This window comes from Lathyrus oleraceus, chromosome 3 (assembly GCF_024323335.1).
Source record: "Lathyrus oleraceus cultivar Zhongwan6 chromosome 3, CAAS_Psat_ZW6_1.0, whole genome shotgun sequence".
In the NCBI taxonomy this organism is placed as follows: domain Eukaryota; kingdom Viridiplantae; phylum Streptophyta; class Magnoliopsida; order Fabales; family Fabaceae; genus Lathyrus; species Lathyrus oleraceus.
The window spans coordinates 371,249,005-371,259,745 of NC_066581.1; positions in this window are offsets into that span (position 1 = coordinate 371,249,005).

A 10,741-nucleotide genomic window follows, 5' to 3' on the forward strand; every position below is an offset into this window, starting at 1 on the left:
AAAATAAAACAAGAGCATCAAAAAGGATGAAAATAAGCAATGTTGGGTTTTATTATCTTGCGTAGTTCATAAGGAGTCTTATCTAGATTAGGTCTTATAGATATTCTATTCTGAATGCAACATGTTGTATTCACAGCTTCTGCCCAGAAGTACTTAGCCACATTAGTCTCATTGATCATGGTTCTGGCCACTTCTTGGAGAGTCATATTCTTCCTTTCTACAACTCCATTTTGTTGTGGATTTCGAGGACAGGAGAAATCATGGGATATTCCATTAGAGTCAAAAAGTTCTTCAAAAAAATTGTTTTCAAATTCGCCACCATGATCACTTCTGACTCTGATAATTTTAGAGTCATATTCATTTTGCACTTTTGAACAAAAACTTGTGAATACAGAATGTGAATCATTCTTGTGCCTTAAGAATTTCACCCATGTTCAACGACTGTAGTCATCAATAATGACAAGTCCATACTTCTTACTATTTACTGACATTGTCTTAACAAGTCCAAAGAGATCAATGTGTAGAAGTTCCAGAGGTCTTGAGGTGGAAACAACATTTTTGGTTTTTAAAGTAGTTTTAGAAAATTTTCCTTTCTGACATTCTTCACAAAGAGAATCTAAAGAAAACCTCAGTTTAGACAGGCCTCTGACTAACTCAAGTTTATTTAGATGAGAAATCCTCCTCAAGCTAATCTGACCTAAGCGTCTATGTCACACCCATTGCTCTTCATTAACAGACATCAAGCATTTTACGTTTTGGTTTTTCAAATCTGAAAGTTTTATTTTATAAATTTTGTTCTTCCTCTTTCTAGTGAAAAGGACTGTGTCATTTCTTTGATAGACAACCTTGCACAATTTTTGATTAAAGATAATATCATAACCCGTATCACTTAATTTACTTATGGATAAAAAATTATGCATTAATCTCTTAACATAAAGAACATCAAAAATAGAGGGAAGAGATTTGTTACCAACTGTTCTAGATCCTCTTATTCTTCCTTTTTGATTTCCTCCAAAGCCTATGAAACCATCATCTTTAAGTTCCAGGTCTTGGAACATAAGCTTTCTTCCCGTCATGTGTCGCGAGCATCCAGAGTCCAAGTACCATGACTGGTGTTTTAACTTTGCTACATAGGATATATGCAACATACACTATTTTATCTTTTGGTACCCATAATTTTTTGGGTCCTTTAGGATTAGTTTTCCCATAGTTTATGAAAACTTTGGGTTTTCTAGTGTTACTGAACTTCTGTGTCTGTGTCGGTGTATAATGGTAAGAAAAATGAGATTTTTGTTTGTTTTCTATAGAAGCTTTTTGATCATCGTCATCAGAGTCATAACGAATTCCTCTTTTTCTATTATGACTTACACCATAAATCATAGAAGCCATTATACTTCTATCTAGGATGTTGTTCAGAAATTTCTGAAAGGCTTTATCATATTTGTATATGATAGTGTTAGAAGTAGGTGGAGCTTTAGAAAGAGTTTCCTAAAGTTTTGAACATTTTTTAGCTGAAAAATCTTTTTCTCTTTCAAGAATAAAATTATTTTCTTTGAGTTCAGAAACTTCTTTCTCAAGCTTGTTACACTCTTTAACAGTCTCTTCATGAACCTTTTTCAGGTTCTTGAATTTCTGTCGAAGCTTCTGATATAAGCTCAGAGATTCTGACAAATAAGACTCAAGATCAAAACGAGAAAATTCATAGAATACCTCTTCAGAGCCAGACTCTGTTTCAAATGAATTTCGAGAGGTAGTGTCCATGAATGCTACATTTGCTTGCTCCTCTTCAGAATCAGATTTTGGAGCTTCATATTTAGGGTCGTCCCATGTTTCCATGAGTCCTTTCTTCTTTGCTTTGAATGAGTTTTTCTTGAAGCTTTGTTTTCTGGAGTTATCCTTCTTTAACTTTGGACAATCATTTCTGTAGTGTCTAGGCTCTTTGCATTCACAAAACATTACTTCCTTGTTGGGTCTGCCTCTAGAGGTTGAATCTGGACAGTCTCCCTTCTATATGGGCCTTCTGAAGTTGTTCTGTCTCTTTCTCCAGAGCTGTTTGATTCTTCTGGAAAGAAGAGATAATTCTTATTCATCATTAGAATCTTCATTCTAAGAGTCATTAACTTCTTCCTCTTCAGCTTGAAAGGCTTTGTTACTTTCCGACTTTCTTCTTTCTGGGCTTTACTTTAGAGCAATAAATTTGTTCTCTTTCTGAGGTACATCTTCTTATAGATTTATTTCATAACTTCTGAGAGAGATGATAAGTTCTTCAAGACTTATGTTGTTCAGATCCTTGGACAGCTTCAGAGCAGTAACCATAGGTCTCCATTTCTTGGGAAGACTTCTTATTATCTTCTTGATGTGATCTGTTGTAGTATATCCTTTGTCCAAAACCTTGATTCCTACCACCAAGGTTTGGAACCTTGAGAACATCACTTCAACAACTTCATCATCTTTCATTTTGAAGGCATCATACTTTTGGATTAAGGCCGGAACCTTAGTCTCTTTAACTTGGTTGTTGTCTCCGTGCGTCATTTTTAAGGAGTCAAAAATATCTTTGGTTGTTTCCTTGTTGGTTATCTTCTCATACTCGTTGTAGGAAATAACATTTAACAGAATGATTCTGGCTTTATGGTGATTCTTGAAATCACGCTTCTGATCATCGTTCATTCTGATTCTTGGAATAGGAATACCAATTATAGAGATGGGCAGCTCATAACCATTTGTAACCATATCCCAGAGACCAGCATCGTAGCCTAGGAAGAAACTCTCAATTCTGTCCTTCCAGTAGTCAAATTTTATTCCATACAAAACTGGAGGTTTTGCATTGTAGCTATCTTTTTCATTTGTGTTGGCCATGAAGTTTTTCTCACCCCGGGTCTCTCTACTCGGTTAAGTGTTTGATTCAAATATCAATAACATAGTCGGAGCTCTGATACCAATTGAAGGTAGATAAAACACAAGAAGGGATATTTGAATTGTTTTCACAGGAATTAAAAGATTTTCGCAACAACACACATAAAAAAGAAATAATAACAACACAAACTATTTATCCTGGTTCGCTTGAAAATCAAAGCTACTCCAGTCCACCCGGTCAAGGTGATTTCGCCTTCAACAAGGACTTAATCCACTAATATCAACAAATTACAAAGTTCGTCTAAGGGTTCAACAACCTCTTATCCCTCTCAAGTCTACAGACCTAAATAAGTCACTTGAGGAATAAAAAACAATTGCAAGAATTAAAAAGTTTTTCGCTAGATGCTTCAAGATAAGCAGTATAGACACAATTTAAGAACATTGAAAGATAACCATACAATATTGAGCATCAACTCTTGTATGAAAACTTGTCCTTACATCAACAGTGGTGAAGAAATAATCAGAGCATAATCAGAGTATGTAGCATGAGTTGTTCTTCGTAAGAATGGTGAAAAAGTTATATGATAATGTTATTGTATCAAAGTTGTTATTTTGGCAAGTTGTGAAGAGACCCTTATATAGCACTTGAGATGATATCGTTGGGGGAAATCAATAAGGATTTCGTGCCAGCTGTGGGAGACAAATGTAGTAAATTCATTGTCCTTTCCATAGCAGTCTAGGAGCATAATCAAATGTTTCCTTAAAAGGATTGTACTACAATTTGAATGCTTCCAACTTAAGTTTCTGACCAAGTGACATCTGATGACGTGTTTCTAAGCATGTGTCAGAGTGAGGTGAGCATGATCAGAGTCTTCAGAGTTAGAGTCTTCGAATATCTCTTTGCATAGTCTTCATATAGAGTTCTCAGAATCAGATCATTAGAGCTTGAACTTCAGAGTTAGATTCTTCAGGTGATTGCTCTTCAAATGCATTTTGTTTAGAGTCGGATATGATTTCTCTTTGTGTTGGGTCAATGCTTCTGGACTACTTCAGATGCCAAATACTAGTTTCTTAAGAATCAAAAGATGACTTGTCAGAGTATTTTCAACTTAGAATCCCGCTCACTTAAGAAAATTGTTAGGATACCAAATTGTTTCATTCTTGTTATCATCAAAACTTAGAGATACACTGTAGAATCAAAATCTTGTTATAATAGTTTGCGGTAGAGATGAAAAGGTTACATCGCGTGCATGATGCTTATATAATACGCATGATGAATATTTTTAGGGGCTTTTTCTGACGTGTTCTGAGTGCTTTTTAAGGGGATTTTCAGCAGTTTGGTAAGGGTTACAAATTCTTGCCCTGGAAGCACGATTTTACAGCATCAAAGGGTGATTTTAAGAGCATTAGAAGCCATTGGAGGCCAAACCTTCAAGGAAACTCATATGGCATTCTTCTTTATTCAATCGGTATTTTAATTTTCATTGTGAGTAGCTAAAGATCATCTAGGTTAGGTTGTGTGATGATGAACCTTATTCAATCTTGTTGGCACTATATGTTGGTTTGACTTTGTATGAATCCTTTGAATTATAATTTTATTCAGTTGTTTCTAATTCTTAATTCTTTTTATTTGAGATTCTCTATTAATCTGATATTGGACACATAAGGATTACTGGCCCTTAGCCTATGTGTTGAACCTGTGGCAGTTGTTCTACCTGCGCTGGTTGAATATGGATAAGAGACCCCGAGTAGTGGCATGGGGAATTAATGTTCTATACATCGCATAACCTTATTTACGCTGGAGAACTAGGGATAGAAACCTTCGAGTAATGTTTAGTGAATTATTCTGTGGGGGACTAGCTATAACGGTTTTGTTAATTCGCTGTGAGATTATAAGGATAAGACCATTCATACAAGGAATCATACATCAATAAGATAGGATAAGGGTATTCTAATTCACAACCTAACCATATTTATTACTTTTATTTAAACTCGTAATTTGTTTTTCGTCTAAAAACCTGACCCCCGCCCTTTTACTGTTTTTCCTTTGCATTGCATAATTGTTGACTTGTTCGAACACAATCCTTGTGGGTTCGATCTTTTTACTATTGTGATGCTTGCCGAGAAGTCATCAAGTTTTTGCCACCGTTGTTGGGGACTGTTGATTGTAATAGGGCAACGCTTTGTGCAACATATTTTATTTTTCTTATTTTTCATTGTTTATTTTTGTTTTATTTTCTTGTTTATCATAGTACTGTTGAGGTACTTCTTATTTGTGTGTACGGAACTCAGGTAGAAACACGCACCATGGACGAACCAATAACATAAACCATGTGGGACTATTGTCGACCTACTGACGCCTCACAGGTCTCCTTGGGTTTCATTCATCTAACCCTTGTTAGTTTCAACATCAAATACTCTATGTTATTAGGTTTGAGGGATAAGAAGTTCTACGGGAACACAAATAATGACCCATGGGAACATCTAGCCAGATTCTATGAGACAACATCGATGTGTCAACCGGAAGGTATTACAGAGGATCAGGCTAGACTAAAGTTATTCAGTTTCTCGTTGATTGGAAGAGCGAATGATTGATTATTATGTCTTTTGAACTAAGTGATAAGAACTTGGGGAGAATTGGAAGACACATTTTTAGAAAGATTTTTCACTACAACATAATTCACAGAAAGAAAAGTTGAAATCACACAGTTTGAACAACAAGACACAGAATCTCTCTACGAGGCTTGGAGAGGTTTAAACTATTATTATGACGGTGTCCTAATCACAATATAAGCAGTATGGAACAAATGTAAATTTTTGTGAAAGGCCTATAAATGCAAGTGTAACACCCCGATGAAATGAGGATAATTATTTAATTTAAATTAATATAATATTTATTAATTTAATTAATTAATTGGATTATTTTATTATTATTATTATTGGAATAATAATTATTGGAATAAAAGTTGGAATTAGAAAAGGTCCCATTTGGTAAAAGGGTTATTTTCACGTGAAAAGGAAAAAGGGGCAGAAAAGTGGAAAAAGGGCAAAGAGAACCAGAGAACAAGGGTTGGAGAGAGGAAGAGCTTGAAGCTTAAAGATTCGCCGGATTAACTCAGGTAAGGGGGGTTTATCGTCGATTAATGGGTATTATGGGATAATATGTACTGGGTAGTGATAAACCATTGATTTACCTCTGATTGGAATGATGTATGATGAAAATTGTGAAATATTGGATGAACGAAATTTGGATTATAAATGAAGGAAATTCGTAGGAATTAGATGTAATAATGTTAGATTTGTGAAATCGAATAGGGTATGATTTGTGTTAGAGGATATGAACGAATAATGTGTAAAATTGGACTGTGGAAGGTTGAATTGGATAGATCTCGTAGCAGAGAAAGCCATAGCAGATATGGAAGTCTGGTTTCTGGTCATACGCGTATGGCACTAGGCAATACGCGTATGAGATGGTCTGGTACGCGTATGGCACTAGGCAATACGCGTATGGATGAGGAAGATGATGTTTTGAACGTAGTTTGGTCTCTGTTGGTACGCGTATGGGGAAGTGATACGCGTAGCATACGCGTATGAGATGGTGTTACGCGTATGGGATTTTGGCTGAGAAATGGACCATACGCGTATGGGACTAGGCAGTACGCATATGGGCAGGATTGTGATCTTTCTGTGCTGTTGTTGTGCAGTTTTTGGTTGTTCAGCTGAGTAATGTGATTTAGCTGATGTACGATATATTAGGGATCATTTCCCGTTGTTTTGAGTAGTATAGGTATTAGTAGAGTGTACTAATACTGTGGTTGTTCTTTGGCATGATCTGATATGCTTATGTGATAAAATACTGATGATGTGTGATGGTATGCATGATCTTGTGAATGTATCAGTTATGTGTACATTTGTGAATAGACTGTTTTATGGCTTAGAGTGTGAGCATATGTCTATTCTTGAATTGTGGTTGATGATTTAGCATTGCTAGGTGATTAGCATGCATATTGTGGCCTTTATGGTGGTAGCTAATTCCCATGGTGAGGAATTAGTGAGTTAGTCATTTTGGACTGTTGTTGATGTTTGCATGCTAGGTGAAGTAGCGTGCATAGCATGGCCCTTAGGGTGGTAGCTAATTCCCATGGTGAGGAATTAGTGAGTGAGTCACTAGGTCTCAAATGAGTGGGACTAGTGGGCTTGGTAGCCGTGCCTGGATTTGGACGGTGAGGTGAACTATATGTTCACAAATAGTCGGTACCGCATGCATGGAGTCTCATTGCATAATATGTGTATGGCGTATAATATGAATGGATGTATTCCAATATTATACGTGTGTTTGTGTTGATATTGAGTATGAGCATGAATTGTATTGGTATTGAGTATGATATTTGAATTGATGTGCCGTTACCAAATGTGTGATGTGATTAGGGTGATTAATGTGTTAATATACTTAACATGACATGATATTTCATAATGCTCATTATGTTGATTGAGGAACTCACCCTTACAACTATTTTTCAGGTAACGAGCAGTGATTGAGTAGAAGCTAGTGCTTGGAGTCTAGTGTAGTCTCCTTAGTGGGTCATGCTCTGGTAGATGTAACATCGGGATGGAATGTTTTACTATGCTTTCTTTTGGTTGTTGAACAACTTTACATGTAATGTATTACATGGTTTGAATGTTGCTAGTTGTATCCGCTGCGTATTATGCACATGTTTTATTTTGATGAAATAAATGAGCATGACAGGATATTTTGGAAAACGGTGTGAAGTGATTGTGTGACACCCTTAATTGCATAATTACTCTGATTGATATATTGCTATTTTAATTAAATATTTTGGGGTATCTTAGAAGGGTGTTACATTAGTGGTATCAGAGCATAGTCGGTCGAGTCGAGTCGTAATTATTCTGTTCCCCTGTACGGGATAGGTGTTGTGTAACCCTATCAGTACTTATTGTTTAGCTTGTTGGGTTTTCAGAATAGAGATGGCTGGAAGAGGTAGAGACGATGCTGCGATTGCTGAGGCTCTGGGTATGCTAGCTGGAGTACTTGGAGGGAATCCGAATGTTGTGGGAATGGGAGCTGCTCGTCAACTGAGTGAGTTCCAGAAGAACAATCCTCCAATGTTTAAGGGAGCATACGATCCAGATGGTGCTCAGAAGTGGTTGAAGGAGATCGAGAGGATCTTCCGAGTGACTGAGTGTGCCGATAACCAGAAGGTCAGGTTCGGTACGCATATGCTGTCAGAAGAAGCAGATGATTGGTGGGTTGCTACCCGCACTGAGTTGGAATCTGCTGGGAATGCTGAGATCACTTGGGCTGTGTTCAGAGAGAGATTCCTGAGGAAGTACTTTTGTCGCATCCTGCGAAAAATCAACCGGCGAGACTCGAAAACAAAACACACAGAGCCGCCACTAAACGTTATTTATCCCAAGATAGGGAAAGGAAACGCTCAGAGAAACCTGGAAAGACATGGTCTCGCGACCAGAGAGAAAAGGTTCGGGAGTCGGTTACGCGAGGGGAAGGTATTAGCACCCCTCACGTCCGTCGTACTCGACGGGATCCACGTCCTAGAATAAAGAATAGGTTGCTAAACATCACACACACACACTAGGAACGCAGGTGGGGTTAGGAGAAACGGGCTCGATAAGGTATCGCACCTTATGCCTACATATCTTGTCTGGAACAAGAATCAGAGCCACTGTAGTTCGGCTTACGCACGCCAAACAACACAAAATAACACAAACAAACAAGGGTGGCAAACATGGAGCCCGACAACCACTGGATGGAATTATGTCAGCATCCGAACCAAAACACACTCAAAAGGGCAAACGTGGAGCCCGACAGCCAATCACTGGGCTTATGTCGGCATCCGAACCCAAACATACAATCAGATAGCAAGTAAACGCACGCAAAAAGAAAAAGGTTGCCCGGAGTGGTCTCGCACGACCCCCTGCCTACATACCTCGTCTGGAACAAGGATCAGGGCGATGTAGTTCCCCTGAAAGGGACTAAATTGCTAACCAGAAACCGGGGAAAACACGACACTAGGGAGCTGAGACTCGAGCCTAATGTTGTCATGCAAAGTCACCCTAAGTTCAGGTTTCTACCTACTTGCATCAGTGCGATCTAATCCTAACCAGGAAAGAAGAAAGCATACAAGCATACATCGTATATCAAATGAGAACAGGCATCTCAAACAAGCATGTCAATCAGAGATTCACAGAGCACCCGCTATAACCAAACAAGAGGCTCAATCAAAGGGGTTTTACCGCCGAAGCGAGTCGTCTGTACATGGTTTTGACTTGCTCTTAACCTTGCCATTACGAGGCTAAGGTGAAGCAGATGAAAAGGTGAAGTGAGGATCAGACCTCACAGCTCATATCCCTAACCAGGGAGAGCTTCTGACAAATGAGCATGGGTCCAGAATAGGGGAACCCTTCTATACTCGACTCTGACACAATGTGCACTGCACAAGATCTTGGGCTTTTGATCTCAATGCTACAACCATGTAATGGGAGCAAGGAGAAGACTCAACTGAATAGTGGGGGGTAGACTGCATACCCCTACCTTCCACCAATTGCCTTATTTAAAGGACTTTCACCTGCTTGGGCTTAAAAATAAACAACCACAATCATTGCCTCTTAAGGAGGACTTCAGACAATTTGCCCGGCCCGGTAACAGCCGGGTCTCCAGACTACATGAAGTTAGGAAGTTACCTCAATGCAAGTTGCTTAAGCAAAGCAAAGCAAAAGTTCACAAGGAACTGAGCAACTAAAGTACCTGGAAACAATCAAACACAGTTAGTACTCAGACAGACAAAACCAAACAGCAAGTTCAATCAGACAAACTATACAAGCTATGCACAAACAAAGCAAGCCAAAGCTCAAGCCTATGCTTCACAACCTACAAAACACAATTATGTTAGTGTACAAACATCAACAACATCAATTAAAGTTGATTTGAATCATTCTCCATGTGCATTGCCTTTTTGATCCTGAAAAATCAAGCAAACATTAGCAACTAGACCACTAGGCCAAGCCTAGGGTCCAAAGCAAGAAAAAATTCCTAAACAGCAAGGTATTCACCAACCAAACTCAAATTAATGTCAAACAAGAGCAAACACACTTGGTCTCATGTTTATATCATTCATCATGCTCATGTTATGCACAAAACAATCCATATTGGTCCAAATGAAGCATCAAACATGCAAACAGAACTATTGCATTCAAATCCACACCAAAAAACTTCCAAAAATTCTCAAATAAATTACACCTAAACAGGGCCTAATCTAGGTATGGCACACCAAATTTGAGCTTAATTGGGCAAATGGAACCATGTCAATGAAAATCAACAAAAACAGACACAATTATAGGCTCCAAATCACAACATCAATACATGCTTCCACTTCAAAAATTCATATCTCAATGAAAACAATAAAGAAATGGATGAGACCAAAACAGGGAGGTCCTAACATGTGTCTACTACAAGCATATCAAATTTCATGTCTATACAATACAATGTGAGCATTTCTCAATCAATCTACCAACCTAGGTCACATGAGCTTGCACAATTGGTCAACAGAAATGAAAAATCACAATCAAATTGAAAATGCAATGTAAAATTCTACAAAAATTCACAAAGCTTCCTAACATGTTAACTAAGCATCATGCAAAATTTCAATCAATTTCAACATGTATAGGTCACTCAAATAATTCCAGCACTTTGACATCAAGAGGTGTGACACAAATTGTCACACCTAAGTTCCATAATTTGCTGCTCAATGACCAGGTATCAAAAATTCATGAAATTTATATGGAAATGAGCATCAATGAGTCAACAATCATCACAAAAATTTTCAAGAATTTATTCTATATTATGAGCATT